The sequence below is a fragment of the Sorex fumeus genome, unplaced genomic scaffold, assembly GCF_029834395.1.
Source record: "Sorex fumeus unplaced genomic scaffold, SorFum_2.1 ptg000030l, whole genome shotgun sequence".
Taxonomy (NCBI): domain Eukaryota; kingdom Metazoa; phylum Chordata; class Mammalia; order Eulipotyphla; family Soricidae; genus Sorex; species Sorex fumeus.
In genome coordinates, this window is record NW_026606087.1 from 159003 (window position 1) to 178000 (window position 18998).

The window sequence follows — 18998 nt, forward strand, 5'->3', positions numbered from 1 at the left end:
CCTTGCTGAGGGCCAGGGCGGGGCGGGGCGGGCCTCCTGGGGCATAAAGGAGTACGCCGGGGGCTCCCGTCCCGCAGGGACATCCTCACGGGGAGGGTGGGGGAACGCGGTGGGGGCGGGGGCTGTGCAGGGAGCGGGGCCGCGGGGGTGGCGGTGGTGAGGGGCTGAGTGGGGGCCCCGGGCGGCCCCCTGCTCCTCCCCGAGGTGGCGGTCCCAGTGGCCGCTCCCCCCGCGCCCAGCTCCCAGCGCCCCTGCCAGCGTGCCCCTCACCTGCACCCACCCGAGGTCCACAGCGCGCCCCCCCCCCCCACACACACACAACGCGCGCGCCCCCGCTCACCGGGAGGCGGGGGCGAGCTGTCCCCTGTCCTTCATTCAACCCTCCCGACAGACCCAGAGGGGAGCCCCGCCGGAAGCCGCGGGGGGTGGGGGGCCCCAAGGCGCACCCCGGCCGGCCGGCCGGCGCGCACGCACCACACGCGAGGCTCCGTGGGAGCCCGGGGTGCAGAGAGCACCGTCGGGCGAGCACTGAGGCCGGGGGCACCCGGATCTCCTGGCCCACGCGACGGGAGTCCCCCATCTTGCGATTCCCAAAGGCGCTGGGCCCGCCCCCGCACCCGGCCCTTGGCGGCGCCCTGGGCAAGAGCCCGCAGGAGAGCCCCGGCGCCCGCCTGGCCAAAGGCACCACGAACCCGTCCGCCACGCGGAAGCGGACCCGCGCACCGCGCAGGGGCAGGCCGACAGACAGGGGTCCGGGGGCGCTGGGCAAAGCTGCTCCCGGGGCCTCCCCGGCGTGGGCCGCGGACCCCACGGCCACGCTCCGCCCCCTGCCGCGCACACCTGCTCCCAGAACCGCGGCCACTCGCAGCGGGGCCCCACCGGAGGCGCCCGACCCTGTCCCTAAGGCGCGGGTGCGTGTGTGTGAGTGTGCGCGCGCGCGCGCGCGCGGCTGTCCCGCCCTCCGGCGGCTCACAGGCTCACACGCAGGCACTGGGAGCCCCTGCGGGCCGGTGGGCGGGCGCACCACACTGGGAGCCGTGCAGCCACAGCCGCGCGCCTGCGCCCGCCCTGGGTGGCCTTGTGTGCGCCCATCCGGGATCCGGGCGCAGGCGGGCTGTGCAGCGGAGCAGCCGTGCGCGGTGCGGTGCGGGAGGGCAGGCGTCGGGGCCAGCGGGGGGCGGGGGCGGGGGCGCGGGCGGACGGGGCTGGCCGCGGGGCGGCCGGGCCACTTCTTGAGGGGCGGGCGGGAGAGCCGCGCCTCCGTCTACGGCCATACCACCCTGAACGCGCCCGATCTCGTCTGATCTCGGAAGCTAAGCAGGGTCGGGCCTGGTTAGTACTTGGATGGGAGACCGCCTGGGAATACCGGGTGCTGTAGGCCTTTTGTGGGGGCGTGGGGCATTTGCTTCTTTACTTTTCTCCCCCTGGCCTTTGGCTTTGGACGCGGGGAAGGGAGGGGTGGGGGGCTGGGCCCTAGCCCCTGGCCCTGGTCCTGCCCATAGGCCTCCGGGCCCCCACAACCCAGGTGCCCAGGTGCCCTGCCACTCCCCTGCGCCCCGGCCCCAGGCCTGGGCTGCCTGAGGCTGGCCTGAGCTCCCACCCCTGCCCACAGCCCTCCCCGCCCCCTCCCACAGCTCCTCACCAAGACCGTCCAGCCCCGCGCCCAGCCCCTCTCCAGGGCCTGCCTGCCCCGGCTCCCGGCCCGGCCGGCCACCGGCCGGCCGGCCCCAACGCCTTGCCGAGGGCCAGGGCGGGGCGGGGGCCGCTTGGCCAGCCGCCCGGGGGCTTGGGGGGGCCTCCTGGGGCATAAAGGAGGACGCGGGGGGCACCCGTCCCGCAGGGACATCCTCACGGGGAGGGTGGGGGTTTCGCGGTGGGGGCGGGGCTGTGCAGGGAGCGGGGCCGCGGGGGTGGCGGTGGTGAGGGGCTGAGTGGGGGCCCCGGGCGGCCCCTGCTCCTCCCCGAGGTGGCGGTCCCAGTGGCCGCTCCCCCCCGCGCCCAGCTCCCAGCGCCCCTGCCAGCGTGCCCCTCACCTGCACCCACCCCAGGCCCACAGCGCGCCCCCCCCCCAGACACACACACACAACGCGCGCGCGCCCCGCGCTCACCGGGAGGCGGGGGCGAGCTGTCCCCTGTCCTTCATTCAACCCTCCCGACAGACCCAGAGGGGAGCCCCGCCGGAAGCCGCGGGGGGTGGGGGGGCCCCAAGGCGCACCCCGGCCGGCCGGCCGGCGCGCACGCACCCACGCGAGGCTCCGTGGGAGCCCGGGTGCAGAGAGCACCGTCGGGCGAGCACTGAGGCCGGGGGCACCCGGATCTCCTGGCCCACGCGACGGGAGTCCCCCATCTTGCGATTCCCAAAGGCGCTGGGCCCGCCCCCCGCACCCGGCCCTTGGCGGCGCCCTGGGCAAGAGCCCGCAGGAGAGCCCCGGCGCCCGCCCTGCCAAAGGCACCACGAACCCGTCCGCCACGCGGAAGCGGACCCGCGCACCGCGCAGGGGCAGGCCGACAGACAGGGTCCGGGGGCGCTGGGCAAAGCTGCTCCCGGGGCCTCCCCGGCGTGGGCCGCGGACCCCACGGCCACGCTCCGCCCCCTGCCGCGCACACCTGCTCCCAGAACCGCGGCCACTCGCAGCGGGGCCCCACCGGAGGCGCCCGACCCTGTCCCTAAGGCGCGGGTGCGTGTGTGTGAGTGTGCGCGCGCGCGCTGCGCCGCGGCTGTCCCCGCCCTCCGGCGGCTCACAGGCTCACACGCAGGCACTGGGAGCCCCTGCGGCCGGTAGGCGGGCGCACACACTGGGAGCCGTGCAGCCACAGCCGCGCGCCTGCGCCCCGCCCTGGGTGGCCTTGTGTGCGCCCATCCGGGATCCGGGCGCAGGCGGGCTGTGCAGCGGAGCAGCCGTGCGCGGTGCGGTGCGGGAGGGGCAGGCGTCGGGGCCAGCGGGGGCGGGGGCGCGGGCGGACGGGTCTGGCCGCGGGCGGCCGGGCCACTTCTTGAGGGCGGCGGGAGAGCCGCGCCTCCGTCTACGGCCATACCACCCTGAACGCGCCCGATCTCGTCTGATCTCGGAAGCTAAGCAGGGTCGGGCCTGGTTAGTACTTGGATGGGAGACCGCCTGGGAATACCGGGTGCTGTAGGCCTTTTGTGGGGGCGTGGGGCATTTGCTTCTTTACTTTTCTCCCCCTGGCCTTTGGCTTTGGACGCGGGGAAGGGAGGGGTGGGGGGCTGGGCCCTAGCCCCTGGCCCTGGTCCTGCCCATAGCCTCCGGGCCCCCACAACCCAGGTGCCCAGGTGCCCTGCCACTCCCCTGCGCCCGGCCCCCAGGCCTGGGCTGCCTGAGGCTGGCCTGAGCTCCCACCCCTGCCCACTGCCCTCCCCGCCCCCCTCCCACAGCTCCTCACCAAGACCGTCCAGCCCCGCGCCCAGCCCCTCTCCAGGGCCTGCCTGCCCCGGCTCCCGGCCGGCCCGGCCGGCCCCAACGCCTTGCCGAGGGCCAGGGTGGGGCGGGGCCGCTCGGCCAGCCGCCCGGGGGCTTGGGGGGGCCTCCTGGGGCATAAAGGAGTACGCCGGGGGCTCCCGTCCCGCAGGGACATCCTCACGGGGAGGGTGGGGGGAACGCGGTGGGGGCGGGGCTGTGCAGGGAGCGGGGCCGCGGGGGTGGCGGTGGTGAGGGGCTGAGTGGGGGCCCCGGGCGGCCCCTGCTCCTCCCCGAGGTGGCGGTCCCAGTGGCCGCTGCCCCCGCGCCCAGCTCCCAGCGCCCCTGCCAGCATGCCCCTCACCTGCACCCACCCCAGGCCCACAGCGCGCCCCCCCCCCCACACACACACACAACGCGCGCGCCCCCCGCTCACCGGGAGGCGGGGGCGAGCTGTCCCCTGTCCTTCATTCAACCCTCCCGAGAGACCCAGAGGGGAGCCCCGCCGGAAGCCGCGGGGGGTGGGGGGCCCCAAGGCGCACCCCGGCCGGCCGGCCGGCGCGCACGCACCCACGCGAGGCTCCGTGGGAGCCCGGGTGCAGAGAGCACCGTCGGGCGAGCACTGAGGCCGGGGGCACCCGGATCTCCTGGCCCACGCGACGGGAGTCCCCCATCTTGCGATTCCCAAAGGCGCTGGGCCCGCCCCCGCACCCGGCCCTTGGCGGCGCCCTGGGCAAGAGCCCGCAGGAGAGCCCCGGCGCCCGCCTGGCCAAAGGCACCACGAACCCGTCCGCCACGCGGAAGCGGACCCGCGCACCGCGCAGGGGCAGGCCGACAGACAGGGTCCGGGGGCGCTGGGCAAAGCTGCTCCCGGGGCCTCCCCGTCGTGGGCCGCGGACCCCACGGCCACGCTCCGCCCCCTGCCGCGCACACCTGCTCCCAGAACCGCGGCCACTCGCAGCGGGGCCCCACCGGAGGCGCCCCGACCCTGTCCCTAAGGCGCGGGTGCGTGTGGGTGTGTGCGCGCGCGCGCGGCTGTCCCGCCCTCCGGCGGCTCACAGGCTCACACGCAGGCACTGGGAGCCCCTGCGGCCGGTGGGCGGGCGCACACACTGGGAGCCGTGCAGCCACAGCCGCGCGCCTGCGCCCGCCCTGGGTGGCCTTGTGTGCGCCCATCCGGGATCCGGGCGCAGGCGGGCTGTGCAGCGGAGCAGCCGTGCGCGGTGCGGTGCGGTGAGGGCAGGCGTCGGGGCCAGCGGGGGCGGGGGCGGGGGCGCGGGGCGGACGGGGCTGGCCGCGGGCGGCCGGGCCACTTCTAGAGGGCGGCGGGAGAGCCGCGCTTGTCTACGGCCATACCACCCTGAACGCGCCCGATCTCGTCTGATCTCGGAAGCTAAGCAGGGTCGGGCCTGGTTAGTACTTGGATGGGAGACCGCCTGGGAATACCGGGTGCTGTAGGCCTTTTGTGGGGGCGTGGGGCATTTGCTTCTTTACTTTTCTCCCCCTGGCCTTTGGCTTTGGACGCGGGGAAGGGAGGGGTGGGGGGCTGGGCCCTAGCCCCTGGCCCTGGTCCTGCCCATAGCCTCCGGGCCCCCACAACCCAGGTGCCCAGGTGCCCTGCCACTCCCCTGCGCCCGGCCCCCAGGCCTGGGCTGCCTGAGGCTGGCCTGAGCTCCCACCCCTGCCCACTGCCCTCCCCCGCCCCCCTCCCACAGCTCCTCACCAAGACCGTCCAGCCCCGCGCCCAGCCCCTCTCCAGGGCCTGCCTGCCCCGGCTCCCGGCCGGCCGGCCGGCCCCAACGCCTTGCTGAGGGCCAGGGCGGGGCGGGGCCGCTCGGCCAACCGCCCGGGGGCTTGGGGGGGGCCTCCTGGGGCATAAAGGAGTACGCCGGGGGCTCCCGTCCCGCAGGGACATCCTCACGGGGAGGGTGGGGGAACGCGGTGGGGGCGGGGGCTGTGCAGGGAGCGGGGCCGCGGGGGTGGCGGTGGTGAGGGGCTGAGTGGGGGCCCCGGGCGGCCCCTGCTCCTCCCCGAGGTGGCGGTCCCAGTGGCCGCTCCCCCCGCGCCCAGCTCCCAGCGCCCCTGCCAGCGTGCCCCTCACCTGCACCCACCCGAGGTCCACAGCGCGCCCCCCCCCCCCACACACACACAACGCGCGCGCCCCCGCTCACCGGGAGGCGGGGGCGAGCTGTCCCCTGTCCTTCATTCAACCCTCCCGACAGACCCAGAGGGGAGCCCCGCCGGAAGCCGCGGGGGGTGGGGGGCCCCAAGGCGCACCCCGGCCGGCCGGCCGGCGCGCACGCACCCACGCGAGGCTCCGTGGGAGCCCGGGTGCAGAGAGCACCGTCGGGCGAGCACTGAGGCCGGGGGCACCCGGATCTCCTGGCCCACGCGACGGGAGTCCCCCATCTTGCGATTCCCAAAGGCGCTGGGCCCGCCCCCGCACCCGGCCCTTGGCGGCGCCCTGGGCAAGAGCCCGCAGGAGAGCCCCGGCGCCCGCCTGGCCAAAGGCACCACGAACCCGTCCGCCACGCGGAAGCGGACCCGCGCACCGCGCAGGGGCAGGCCGACAGACAGGGTCCGGGGGCGCTGGGCAAAGCTGCTCCCGGGGCCTCCCCGGCGTGGGCCGCGGACCCCACGGCCACGCTCCGCCCCCTGCCGCGCACACCTGCTCCCAGAACCGCGGCCACTCGCAGCGGGGCCCCACCGGAGGCGCCCGACCCTGTCCCTAAGGCGCGGGTGCGTGTGTGTGAGTGTGCGCGCGCGCGCGCGCGCGGCTGTCCCGCCCTCCGGCGGCTCACAGGCTCACACGCAGGCACTGGGAGCCCCTGCGGCCGGTGGGCGGGCGCACACACTGGGAGCCGTGCAGCCACAGCCGCGCGCCTGCGCCCGCCCTGGGTGGCCTTGTGTGCGCCCATCCGGGATCCGGGCGCAGGCGGGCTGTGCAGCGGAGCAGCCGTGCGCGGTGCGGTGCGGGAGGGCAGGCGTCGGGGCCAGCGGGGGCGGGGGCGGGGGCGCGGGCGGACGGGGCTGGCCGCGGGCGGCCGGGCCACTTCTTGAGGGCGGCGGGAGAGCCGCGCCTCCGTCTACGGCCATACCACCCTGAACGCGCCCGATCTCGTCTGATCTCGGAAGCTAAGCAGGGTCGGGCCTGGTTAGTACTTGGATGGGAGACCGCCTGGGAATACCGGGTGCTGTAGGCCTTTTGTGGGGGCGTGGGGCATTTGCTTCTTTACTTTTCTCCCCCTGGCCTTTGGCTTTGGACGCGGGGAAGGGAGGGGTGGGGGGCTGGGCCCTAGCCCCTGGCCCTGGTCCTGCCCATAGCCTCCGGGCCCCCACAACCCAGGTGCCCAGGTGCCCTGCCACTCCCCTGCGCCCGGCCCCCAGGCCTGGGCTGCCTGAGGCTGGCCTGAGCTCCCACCCCTGCCCACAGCCCTCCCCGCCCCCTCCCACAGCTCCTCACCAAGACCGTCCAGCCCCGCGCCCAGCCCCTCTCCAGGGCCTGCCTGCCCCGGCTCCCGGCCGGCCGGCCGGCCGGCCGGCCCCAACGCCTTGCCGAGGGCCAGGGCGGGGCGGGGCCGCTTGGCCAGCCGCCCGGGGGCTTGGGGGGGCCTCCTGGGGCATAAAGGAGGACGCGGGGGGCACCCGTCCCGCAGGGACATCCTCACGGGGAGGGTGGGGGTTCGCGGTGGGGGCGGGGCTGTGCAGGGAGCGGGGCCGCGGGGGTGGCGGTGGTGAGGGGCTGAGTGGGGGCCCCGGGCGGCCCCTGCTCCTCCCCGAGGTGGCGGTCCCAGTGGCCGCTCCCCCCGCGCCCAGCTCCCAGCGCCCCTGCCAGCGTGCCCCTCACCTGCACCCACCCCAGGCCCACAGCGCGCCCCCCCCCAGACACACACACACAACGCGCGCGCCCGCGCTCACCGGGAGGCGGGGGCGAGCTGTCCCCTGTCCTTCATTCAACCCTCCCGACAGACCCAGAGGGGAGCCCCGCCGGAAGCCGCGGGGGGTGGGGGGCCCCAAGGCGCACCCCGGCCGGCCGGCCGGCGCGCACGCACCCACGCGAGGCTCCGTGGGAGCCCGGGTGCAGAGAGCACCGTCGGGCGAGCACTGAGGCCGGGGGCACCCGGATCTCCTGGCCCACGCGACGGGAGTCCCCCATCTTGCGATTCCCAAAGGCGCTGGGCCCGCCCCCGCACCCGGCCCTTGGCGGCGCCCTGGGCAAGAGCCCGCAGGAGAGCCCCGGCGCCCGCCCTGCCAAAGGCACCACGAACCCGTCCGCCACGCGGAAGCGGACCCGCGCACCGCGCAGGGGCAGGCCGACAGACAGGGTCCGGGGGCGCTGGGCAAAGCTGCTCCCGGGGCCTCCCCGGCGTGGGCCGCGGACCCCACGGCCACGCTCCGCCCCCTGCCGCGCACACCTGCTCCCAGAACCGCGGCCACTCGCAGCGGGGCCCCACCGGAGGCGCCCGACCCTGTCCCTAAGGCGCGGGTGCGTGTGTGTGAGTGTGCGCGCGCGCGCGCGCGCGGCTGTCCCGCCCTCCGGCGGCTCACAGGCTCACACGCAGGCACTGGGAGCCCCTGCGGCCGGTAGGCGGGCGCACACACTGGGAGCCGTGCAGCCACAGCCGCGCGCCTGCGCCCGCCCTGGGTGGCCTTGTGTGCGCCCATCCGGGATCCGGGCGCAGGCGGGCTGTGCAGCGGAGCAGCCGTGCGCGGTGCGGTGCGGGAGGGCAGGCGTCGGGGCCAGCGGGGGCGGGGGCGCGGGCGGACGGGTCTGGCCGCGGGCGGCCGGGCCACTTCTTGAGGGCGGCGGGAGAGCCGCGCCTCCGTCTACGGCCATACCACCCTGAACGCGCCCGATCTCGTCTGATCTCGGAAGCTAAGCAGGGTCGGGCCTGGTTAGTACTTGGATGGGAGACCGCCTGGGAATACCGGGTGCTGTAGGCCTTTTGTGGGGGCGTGGGGCATTTGCTTCTTTACTTTTCTCCCCCTGGCCTTTGGCTTTGGACGCGGGGAAGGGAGGGGTGGGGGGCTGGGCCCTAGCCCCTGGCCCTGGTCCTGCCCATAGCCTCCGGGCCCCCACAACCCAGGTGCCCAGGTGCCCTGCCACTCCCCTGCGCCCGGCCCCCAGGCCTGGGCTGCCTGAGGCTGGCCTGAGCTCCCACCCCTGCCCACTGCCCTCCCCGCCCCCTCCCACAGCTCCTCACCAAGACCGTCCAGCCCCGCGCCCAGCCCCTCTCCAGGGCCTGCCTGCCCCGGCTCCCGGCCGGCCGGCCAGCCCCAACGCCTTGCTGAGGGCCAGGGCGGGGCGGGGCCGCTCGGCCAGCCGCCCGGGGGCTTCGGGGGGCCTCCTGGGGCATAAAGGAGGACGCGGGGGCCACCCGTCCCGCAGGGACATCCTCACGGGGAGGGTGGGGGAACGCGGTGGGGGCGGGGCTGTGCAGGGAGCAGGGCCGCGGGGGTGGCGGTGGTGAGGGGCTGAGTGGGGGCCCCGGGCGGCCCCTGCTCCTCCCCGAGGTGGCGGTCCCAGTGGCCGCTCCCCCCGCGCCCAGCTCCCAGCGCCCCTGCCAGCGTGCCCCTCACCTGCACCCACCCCAGGCCCACATCGCGCCCCCCCCCCCCAGACACACACACACAACGCGCGCGCCCGCTCTCACCGGGAGGCGGAGGCGAGCTGTCCCCTGTCCTTCATTCAACCCTCCCGACAGACCCAGAGCGGAGCCCCGCCGGAAGCCGCGGGGGGTTGGGGGCCCCAAGGCGCACCCCGGCCGGCCGGCCGGCGCGCACGCACCCACGCGAGGCTCCGTGGGAGCCCGGGTGCAGAGAGCACCGTCGGGCGAGCACTGAGGCCGGGGGCACCCGGATCTCCTGGCCCACGCGACGGGAGTCCCCCATCTTGCGATTCCCAAAGGCGCTGGGCCCGCCCCCGCACCCGGCCCTTGGCGGCGCCCTGGGCAAGAGCCCGCAGGAGAGCCCCGGCGCCCGCCTGGCCAAAGGCACCACGAACCCGTCCGCCACGCGGAAGCGGACCCGCGCACCGCGCAGGGGCAGGCCGACAGACAGGGTCCGGGGGCGCTGGGCAAAGCTGCTCCCGGGGCCTCCCCGGCGTGGGCCGCGGACCCCACGGCCACGCTCCGCCCCCTGCCGCGCACACCTGCTCCCAGAACCGCGGCCACTCGCAGCGGGGCCCCACCGGAGGCGCCCCGACCCTGTCCCTAAGGCGCGGGTGCGTGTGGGTGTGTGCGCGCGCGCGCGGGCTGTCCCGCCCTCCGGCGGCTCACAGGCTCACACGCAGGCACTGGGAGCCCCTGCGGCCGGTGGGCGGGCGCACACACTGGGAGCCGTGCAGCCACAGCCGCGCGCCTGCGCCCGCCCTGGGTGGCCTTGTGTGCGCCCATCCGGGATCCGGGCGCAGGCGGGCTGTGCAGCGGAGCAGCTGTACGTGGTGCAGTGCGGGAGGGCAGGCGTCGGGGCCAGCGGGGGCGCGGGCGGACGGGGCGGGCGGATTCCGAGGCGCGCCGGGGCGGGCCGCGGGCGGCCGGGCCACTTCTTGAGGGCGGTGGGAGAGCCGGGCCTCCGTCTACGGCCATACCACCCTGAACGCGCCCGATCTCGTCTGATCTCGGAAGCTAAGCAGGGTCGGGCCTGGTTAGTACTTGGATGGGAGACCGCCTGGGAATACCGGGTGCTGTAGGCCTTTTGTGGGGGCGTGGGGCATTTGCTTCTTTACTTTTCTCCCCCTGGCCTTTGGCTTTGGACGCGGGGAAGGGAGGGGTGGGGGGCTGGGCCCTAGCCCCTGGCCCTGGTCCTGCCCATAGCCTCCGGGCCCCCACAACCCAGGTGCCCAGGTGCCCTGCCACTCCCCTGCGCCCGGCCCCCAGGCCTGGGCTGCCTGAGGCTGGCCTGAGCTCCCACCCCTGCCCACAGCCCTCCCCGCCCCCTCCCACAGCTCCTCACCAAGACCGTCCAGCCCCGCGCCCAGCCCCTCTCCAGGGCCTGCCTGCCCCGGCTCCCGGCCGGCCAGCCGCCCGGGGGCTTGGGGGGGCCTCCTGGGGCATAAAGGAGGACGCGGGGGGCACCCGTCCCGCAGGGACATCCTCACGGGGAGGGTGGGGGTTCGCGGTGGGGGCGGGGCTGTGCAGGGAGCGGGGCCGCGGGGGTGGCGGTGGTGAGGGGCTGAGTGGGGGCCCCGGGCGGCCCCTGCTCCTCCCCGAGGTGGCGGTCCCAGTGGCCGCTCCCCCCGCGCCCAGCTCCCAGCGCCCCTGCCAGCGTGCCCCTCACCTGCACCCACCCCAGGCCCACAGCGCGCCCCCCCCCAGACACACACACACAACGCGCGCGCCCGCGCTCACCGGGAGGCGGGGGCGAGCTGTCCCCTGTCCTTCATTCAACCCTCCCGACAGACCCAGAGGGGAGCCCCGCCGGAAGCCGCGGGGGGTGGGGGGCCCCAAGGCGCACCCCGGCCGGCCGGCCGGCGCGCACGCACCCACGCGAGGCTCCGTGGGAGCCCGGGTGCAGAGAGCACCGTCGGGCGAGCACTGAGGCCGGGGGCACCCGGATCTCCTGGCCCACGCGACGGGAGTCCCCCATCTTGCGATTCCCAAAGGCGCTGGGCCCGCCCCCGCACCCGGCCCTTGGCGGCGCCCTGGGCAAGAGCCCGCAGGAGAGCCCCGGCGCCCGCCTGGCCAAAGGCACCACGAACCCGTCCGCCACGCGGAAGCGGACCCGCGCACCGCGCAGGGGCAGGCCGACAGACAGGGTCCGGGGGCGCTGGGCAAAGCTGCTCCCGGGGCCTCCCCGGCGTGGGCCGCGGACCCCACGGCCACGCTCCGCCCCCTGCCGCGCACACCTGCTCCCAGAACCGCGGCCACTCGCAGCGGGGCCCCACCGGAGGCGCCCGACCCTGTCCCTAAGGCGCGGGTGCGTGTGTGTGAGTGTGCGCGCGCGCGCGCGCGCGCGCGGCTGTCCCGCCCTCCGGCGGCTCACAGGCTCACACGCAGGCACTGGGAGCCCCTGCGGCCGGTAGGCGGGCGCACACACTGGGAGCCGTGCAGCCACAGCCGCGCGCCTGCGCCCGCCCTGGGTGGCCTTGTGTGCGCCCATCCGGGATCCGGGCGCAGGCGGGCTGTGCAGCGGAGCAGCCGTGCGCGGTGCGGTGCGGGAGGGCAGGCGTCGGGGCCAGCGGGGGCGGGGGGCGCGGGCGGACGGGTCTGGCCGCGGGCGGCCGGGCCACTTCTTGAGGGCGGCGGGAGAGCCGCGCCTCCGTCTACGGCCATACCACCCTGAACGCGCCCGATCTCGTCTGATCTCGGAAGCTAAGCAGGGTCGGGCCTGGTTAGTACTTGGATGGGAGACCGCCTGGGAATACCGGGTGCTGTAGGCCTTTTGTGGGGGCGTGGGGCATTTGCTTCTTTACTTTTCTCCCCCTGGCCTTTGGCTTTGGACGCGGGGAAGGGAGGGGTGGGGGGCTGGGCCCTAGCCCCTGGCCCTGGTCCTGCCCATAGCCTCCGGGCCCCCACAACCCAGGTGCCCAGGTGCCCTGCCACTCCCCTGCGCCCGGCCCCCAGGCCTGGGCTGCCTGAGGCTGGCCTGAGCTCCCACCCCTGCCCACTGCCCTCCCCGCCCCCTCCCACAGCTCCTCACCAAGACCGTCCAGCCCCGCGCCCAGCCCCTCTCCAGGGCCTGCCTGCCCCGGCTCCCGGCCGGCCGGCCAGCCCCAACGCCTTGCTGAGGGCCAGGGCGGGGCGGGGCCGCTCGGCCAGCCGCCCGGGGGCTTGGGGGGGCCTCCTGGGGCATAAAGGAGGACGCGGGGGCCACCCGTCCCGCAGGGACATCCTCACGGGGAGGGTGGGGGAACGCGGTGGGGGCGGGGCTGTGCAGGGAGCAGGGCCGCGGGGGTGGCGGTGGTGAGGGGCTGAGTGGGGGCCCCGGGCGGCCCCTGCTCCTCCCCGAGGTGGCGGTCCCAGTGGCCGCTCCCCCCGCGCCCAGCTCCCAGCGCCCCTGCCAGCGTGCCCCTCACCTGCACCCACCCCAGGCCCACATCGCGCCCCCCCCCCCCAGACACACACACACAACGCGCGCGCCCGCTCTCACCGGGAGGCGGAGGCGAGCTGTCCCCTGTCCTTCATTCAACCCTCCCGACAGACCCAGAGCGGAGCCCCGCCGGAAGCCGCGGGGGGTTGGGGGCCCCAAGGCGCACCCCGGCCGGCCGGCCGGCCGGCGCGCACGCACCCACGCGAGGCTCCGTGGGAGCCCGGGTGCAGAGAGCACCGTCGGGCGAGCACTGAGGCCGGGGGCACCCGGATCTCCTGGCCCACGCGACGGGAGTCCCCCATCTTGCGATTCCCAAAGGCGCTGGGCCCGCCCCCGCACCCGGCCCTTGGCGGCGCCCTGGGCAAGAGCCCGCAGGAGAGCCCCGGCGCCCGCCTGGCCAAAGGCACCACGAACCCGTCCGCCACGCGGAAGCGGACCCGCGCACCGCGCAGGGGGCAGGCCGACAGACAGGGTCCGGGGGCGCTGGGCAAAGCTGCTCCCGGGGCCTCCCCGGCGTGGGCCGCGGACCCCACGGCCACGCTCCGCCCCCTGCCGCGCACACCTGCTCCCAGAACCGCGGCCACTCGCAGCGGGGCCCCACCGGAGGCGCCCCGACCCTGTCCCTAAGGCGCGGGTGCGTGTGGGTGTGTGCGCGCACGCGCGCGGCTGTCCCGCCCTCCGGCGGCTCACAGGCTCACACGCAGGCACTGGGAGCCCCTGCGGCCGGTGGGCGGGCGCACACACTGGGAGCCGTGCAGCCACAGCCGCGCGCCTGCGCCCGCCCTGGGTGGCCTTGTGTGCGCCCATCCGGGATCCGGGCGCAGGCGGGCTGTGCAGCGGAGCAGCTGTACGTGGTGCAGTGCGGGAGGGCAGGCGTCGGGGCCAGCGGGGGCGCGGGCGGACGGGGCGGGCGGATTCCGAGGCGCGCCGGGGCGGGCCGCGGGCGGCCGGGCCACTTCTTGAGGGCGGTGGGAGAGCCGGGCCTCCGTCTACGGCCATACCACCCTGAACGCGCCCGATCTCGTCTGATCTCGGAAGCTAAGCAGGGTCGGGCCTGGTTAGTACTTGGATGGGAGACCGCCTGGGAATACCGGGTGCTGTAGGCCTTTTGTGGGGGCGTGGGGCATTTGCTTCTTTACTTTTCTCCCCCTGGCCTTTGGCTTTGGACGCGGGGAAGGGAGGGGTGGGGGGCTGGGCCCTAGCCCCTGGCCCTGGTCCTGCCCATAGCCTCTGGGCCCCCACAACCCAGGTGCCCAGGTGCCCTGCCACTCCCCTGCGCCCGGCCCCCAGGCCTGGGCTGCCTGAGGCTGGCCTGAGCTCCCACCCCTGCCCACTGCCCTCCCCGCCCCCTCCCACAGCTCCTCACCAAGACCGTCCAGCCCCGCGCCCAGCCCCTCTCCAGGGCCTGCCTGCCCCGGCTCCCGGCCGGCCGGCCGGCCCCAACGCCTTGCTGAGGGCCAGGGCGGGGCGGGGCCGCTCGGCCAGCCGCCCGGGGGCTTGGGGGGGCCTCCTGGGGCATAAAGGAGTACGCCGGGGGCTCCCGTCCCGCAGGGACATCCTCACGGGGAGGGTGGGGGAACGCGGTGGGGGCGGGGCTGTGCAGGGAGCGGGGCCGCGGGGGTGGCGGTGGTGAGGGGCTGAGTGGGGGCCCCGGGCGGCCCCTGCTCCTCCCCGAGGTGGCGGTCCCAGTGGCCGCTCCCCCCGCGCCCAGCTCCCAGCGCCCCTGCCAGCGTGCCCCTCACCTGCACCCACCCCAGGCCCACAGCGCGCCCCCCCCCCCCACACACACACAACGCGCGCGCCCCCGCTCACCGGGAGGCGGGGGCGAGCTGTCCCCTGTCCTTCATTCAACCCTCCCGAGAGACCCAGAGGGGAGCCCCGCCGGAAGCCGCGGGGGGTGGGGGGCCCCAAGGCGCACCCCGGCCGGCCGGCCGGCGCGCACGCACCCACGCGAGGCTCCGTGGGAGCCCGGGTGCAGAGAGCACCGTCGGGCGAGCACTGAGGCCGGGGGCACCCGGATCTCCTGGTCCACGCGACGGGAGTCCCCCATTTTGCGATTCCCAAAGGCGCTGGGCCCGCCCCCGCACCCGGCCCTTGGCGGCGCCCTGGGCAAGAGCCCGCAGGAGAGCCCCGGCGCCCGCCTGGCCAAAGGCACCACGAACCCGTCCGCCACGCGGAAGCGGACCCGCGCACCGCGCAGGGGCAGGCCGACAGACAGGGTCCGGGGGCGCTGGGCAAAGCTGCTCCCGGGGCCTCCCCGGCGTGGGCCGCGGACCCCACGGCCACGCTCCGCCCCCTGCCGCGCACACCTGCTCCCAGAACCGCGGCCACTCGCAGCGGGGCCCCACCGGAGGCGCCCCGACCCTGTCCCTAAGGCGCGGGTGCGTGTGGGTGTGTGCGCGCGCGCGCGGCTGTCCCGCCCTCCGGCGGCTCACAGGCTCACACGCAGGCACTGGGAGCCCCTGCGGCCGGTGGGCGGGCGCACACACTGGGAGCCGTGCAGCCACAGCCGCGCGCCTGCGCCCGCCCTGGGTGGCCTTGTGTGCGCCCATCCGGGATCCGGGCGCAGGCGGGCTGTGCAGCGGAGCAGCCGTGCGCGGTGCGTTGCGGGAGGACAGGCGTCGGGGCCAGCGGGGGCGGGGGCGGGGGCGCGGGCGGACGGGACTGGCCGCGGGCGGCCGGGCCACTTCTTGAGGGCGGCGGGAGAGCCGCGCCTCCGTCTACGGCCATACCACCCTGAACGCGCCCGATCTCGTCTGATCTCGGAAGCTAAGCAGGGTCGGGCCTGGTTAGTACTTGGATGGGAGACCGCCTGGGAATACCGGGTGCTGTAGGCCTTTTGTGGGGGCGTGGGGCATTTGCTTCTTTACTTTTCTCCCCCTGGCCTTTGGCTTTGGACGCGGGGAAGGGAGGGGTGGGGGGCTGGGCCCTAGCCCCTGGCCCTGGTCCTGCCCATAGCCTCCGGGCCCCCACAACCCAGGTGCCCAGGTGCCCTGCCACTCCCCTGCGCCCGGCCCCCAGGCCTGGGCTGCCTGAGGCTGGCCTGAGCTCCCACCCCTGCCCACTGCCCTCCCCGCCCCCTCCCACAGCTCCTCACCAAGACCGTCCAGCCCCGCGCCCAGCCCCTCTCCAGGGCCTGCCTGCCCCGGCTCCCGGCCGGCCGGCCGGCCGGCCCCAACGCCTTGTCGAGGGCCAGGGCGGGGCGGGGCCGCTCGGCCAGCCGCCCGGGGGCTTGGGGGGGCCTCCTGGGGCATAAAGGAGGACGCGGGGGCCACCCGTCCCGCAGGGACATCCTCACGGGGAGGGTGGGGGAACGCGGTGGGGGCGGGGCTGTGCAGGGAGCAGGGCCGCGGGGGTGGCGGTTGTGAGGGGCTGAGTGGGGGCCCCGGGCGGCCCCTGCTCCTCCCCGAGGTGGCGGTCCCAGTGGCCGCTCCCCCCGCGCCCAGCTCCCAGCGCCCCTGCCAGCGTGCCCCTCACCTGCACCCACCCCAGGCCCACATCGCGCCCCCCCCCCCCCAGACACACACACACAACTCGCGCGCCCGCTCTCACCGGGAGGCGGGGGCGAGCTGTCCCCTGTCCTTCATTCAACCCTCCCGACAGACCCAGAGCGGAGCCCTGCCGGAAGCCGCGGGGGGTGGGGGGCCCCAAGGCGCACCCCGGCCGGCCGGCCGGCCGGCGCGCACGCACCCACGCGAGGCTCCGTGGGAGCCCGGGTGCAGAGAGCACCGTCGGGCGAGCACTGAGGCCGGGGGCACCCGGATCTCCTGGCCCACGCGACGGGAGTCCCCCATCTTGCGATTCCCAAAGGCGCTGGGCCCGCCCCCGCACCCGGCCCTTGGCGGCGCCCTGGGCAAGAGCCCGCAGGAGAGCCCCGGCGCCCGCCTGGCCAAAGGCACCACGAACCCGTCCGCCACGCGGAAGCGGACCCGCGCACCGCGCAGGGGCAGGCCGACAGACAGGGTCCGGGGGCGCTGGGCAAAGCTGCTCCCGGGGCCTCCCCGGCGTGGGCCGCGGACCCCACGGCCACGCTCCGCCCCCTGCCGCGCACACCTGCTCCCAGAACCGCGGCCACTCGCAGCGGGGCCCCACCGGAGGCGCCCCGACCCTGTCCCTAAGGCGCGGGTGCGTGTGGGTGTGTGCGCGCGCGCGCGGCTGTCCCGCCCTCCGGCGGCTCACAGGCTCACACGCAGGCACTGGGAGCCCCTGCGGCCGGTGGGCGGGCGCACACACTGGGAGCCGTGCAGCCACAGCCGCGCGCCTGCGCCCGCCCTGGGTGGCCTTGTGTGCGCCCATCCGGGATCCGGGCGCAGGCGGGCTGTGCAGCGGAGCAGCCGTGCGCGGTGCGGTGCGGGAGGGCAGGCGTCGGGGCCAGCGGGGGCGGGGGCGGGGGCGCGGGCGGACGGGGCTGGCCGCGGGCGGCCGGGCCACTTCTTGAGGGCGGCGGGAGAGCCGCGCCTCCGTCTACGGCCATACCACCCTGAACGCGCCCGATCTCGTCTGATCTCGGAAGCTAAGCAGGGTCGGGCCTGGTTAGTACTTGGATGGGAGACCGCCTGGGAATACCGGGTGCTGTAGGCCTTTTGTGGGGGCGTGGGGCATTTGCTTCTTTACTTTTCTCCCCCTGGCCTTTGGCTTTGGACGCGGGGAAGGGAGGGGTGGGGGGCTGGGCCCTAGCCCCTGGCCCTGGTCCTGCCCATAGCCTCCGGGCCCCCACAACCCAGGTGCCCAGGTGCCCTGCCACTCCCCTGCGCCCGGCCCCCAGGCCTGGGCTGCCTGAGGCTGGCCTGAGCTCCCACCCCTGCCCACTGCCCTCCCCGCCCCCTCCCACAGCTCCTCACCAAGACCGTCCAGCCCCGCGCCCAGCCCCTCTCCAGGGCCTGCCTGCCCCGGCTCCCGGCCGGCCGGCCGGCCCCAACGCCTTGCTGAGGGCCAGGGCGGGGCGGGGCCGCTCGGCCAGCCGCCCGGGGGCTTGGGGGGGCCTCCTGGGGCATAAAGGAGTACGCCGGGGGCTCCCGTCCCGCAGGGACATCCTCACGGGGAGGGTGGGGGAACGCGGTGGGGGCGGGGCTGTGCAGGGAGCGGGGCCGCGGGGGTGGCGGTGGTGAGGGGCTTAGTGGGGGCCCCGGGCGGCCCCTGCTCCTCCCCGAGGTGGCGGTCCCAGTGGCCGCTTCCCCCGCGCCCAGCTCCCAGCGCCCCTGCCAGCGTGCCCCTCACCTGCACCCACCCCAGGTCCACAGCGCGCCCCCCCCCCACACACACACACACAACGCGCGCGCCCCCGCTCACCGGGAGGCGGGGGCGAGCTGTCCCCTGTCCTTCATTCAACCCTCCCGAGAGACCCAGAGGGGAGCCCCGCCGGAAGCCGCGGGGGGTGGGGGGCCCCAAGGCGCAGCCCGGCCGGCCGGCCGGCGCGCACGCACCCACGCGAGGCTCCGTGGGAGCCCGGGTGCAGAGAGCACCGTCGGGCGAGCACTGAGGCCGGGGGCACCCGGATCTCCTGGCCCACGCGACGGGAGTCCCCCATCTTGCGATTCCCAAAGGCGCTGGGCCCGCCCCCGCACCCGGCCCTTGGCGGCGCCCTGGGCAAGAGCCCGCAGGAGAGCCCCGGCGCCCGCCTGGCCAAAGGCACCACGAACCCGACCTTCCTTCGGTGTGGATTGGCCCCCACGAGGTTCCTTCTCTCCAAACCTTGTGGCTCAGATAAAGGAGGTAATCTGTGGAAGATCTGCTGTGAAGTTCTCCTCCAGGCAAGCATCTGAATAGTCTCTGCAAAGAGGCACCCCTCCTTTGTCTGTCTTGCGTCACCATCCACTATTGGGGGGATGGGAGGAAAGCCCACTAGTGAGAAGATTCTGGGAAACTAAGGCAGATCAATTTACAGGCAGAAAATCCTTTTCCCCACCCAGTCTCAGCTAGAGGTCAATTCAAATGCTAATGAAGGCAATCCAGATGTAAGGCAGAAAGAAAAAAAAAGGGGTAAAAGGCAGGTAAGAAGCCTAAGAAAAGCAGCAAGCCAGCAAAAGCAGGGAAGATGTAGCAAGCTGAGAGAAGGCAGAACTGTTTTTTTTTAAGGAGCAGAGTTTTTAAGACCACAGCACTAAGTTTGGCTCAGGCACACAGCTGTGGGTCTGCCCAAAGCCAGGCCCACCCAGGTGGAGATGAGCCTCTGAATAAAGGCCAATTTAAGGGAGGTTGGAGTCCCCTTAGGAGAGGCAAAAGTGATAGACCTGGAGAAAAGTTTTGCCAAGGAACCATCCCTTTTCATAGATTCTTGCTTGCAATTAGGAAATCATCTGAGGAGCTTCTAACTAGGTAGTTTTAGATAAGGAGATCTTATTGACCTCTGTAACACCATGTGGCCTGAGTATATTGGGGAAAGATAGCCAGTGAATGGCAGTTTGCATTACCAGATCATTTTGCAGTCAGATCTTTGCAGGTAACAAAAGAAATAGGAGAGTATCAAAGCAGAGGAGGCAGGAAAATGCGAGATCTTATGATTAACTGTTTGACATCAGAAACAAAGAAGCCTATCCCCATGTCTGATAGGAA

General features: G+C 75.2%; 10 non-coding genes across 10 annotated transcripts; all 10 read left to right on the top strand.

Moving 5' to 3' along the window:
• Nucleotides 1–1262: 1262 nt before the first annotated feature.
• On the top strand, nt 1263–1381 carry LOC130025553 (5S ribosomal RNA). Its single transcript, XR_008792694.1, has one exon. It is a non-coding gene; the product is annotated as a 5S ribosomal RNA (ribosomal RNA).
• Nucleotides 1382–3022: 1641 nt separating this feature from the next.
• LOC130025554 (5S ribosomal RNA) lies at nt 3023–3141 on the top strand. Its single transcript, XR_008792695.1, has one exon. It is a non-coding gene; the product is annotated as a 5S ribosomal RNA (ribosomal RNA).
• Nucleotides 3142–4758: 1617 nt separating this feature from the next.
• LOC130025555 (5S ribosomal RNA) lies at nt 4759–4877 on the top strand. The gene has a single exon (XR_008792696.1). It is a non-coding gene; the product is annotated as a 5S ribosomal RNA (ribosomal RNA).
• Nucleotides 4878–6500: 1623 nt separating this feature from the next.
• Nucleotides 6501–6619, top strand: LOC130025556 (5S ribosomal RNA). The gene has a single exon (XR_008792697.1). It is a non-coding gene; the product is annotated as a 5S ribosomal RNA (ribosomal RNA).
• A 1622-nt stretch (nt 6620–8241) lies between these two features.
• LOC130025557 (5S ribosomal RNA) lies at nt 8242–8360 on the top strand. The gene has a single exon (XR_008792698.1). It is a non-coding gene; the product is annotated as a 5S ribosomal RNA (ribosomal RNA).
• Nucleotides 8361–9991: 1631 nt separating this feature from the next.
• LOC130025558 (5S ribosomal RNA) lies at nt 9992–10110 on the top strand. The gene has a single exon (XR_008792699.1). It is a non-coding gene; the product is annotated as a 5S ribosomal RNA (ribosomal RNA).
• A 1567-nt stretch (nt 10111–11677) lies between these two features.
• LOC130025559 (5S ribosomal RNA) lies at nt 11678–11796 on the top strand. The gene has a single exon (XR_008792700.1). It is a non-coding gene; the product is annotated as a 5S ribosomal RNA (ribosomal RNA).
• Nucleotides 11797–13433: 1637 nt separating this feature from the next.
• On the top strand, nt 13434–13552 carry LOC130025561 (5S ribosomal RNA). Its single transcript, XR_008792702.1, has one exon. It is a non-coding gene; the product is annotated as a 5S ribosomal RNA (ribosomal RNA).
• Nucleotides 13553–15164: 1612 nt separating this feature from the next.
• LOC130025562 (5S ribosomal RNA) lies at nt 15165–15283 on the top strand. Its single transcript, XR_008792703.1, has one exon. It is a non-coding gene; the product is annotated as a 5S ribosomal RNA (ribosomal RNA).
• A 1625-nt stretch (nt 15284–16908) lies between these two features.
• LOC130025563 (5S ribosomal RNA) lies at nt 16909–17027 on the top strand. Its single transcript, XR_008792704.1, has one exon. It is a non-coding gene; the product is annotated as a 5S ribosomal RNA (ribosomal RNA).
• The last annotated feature ends 1971 nt before the right edge of the window (nt 17028–18998 follow it).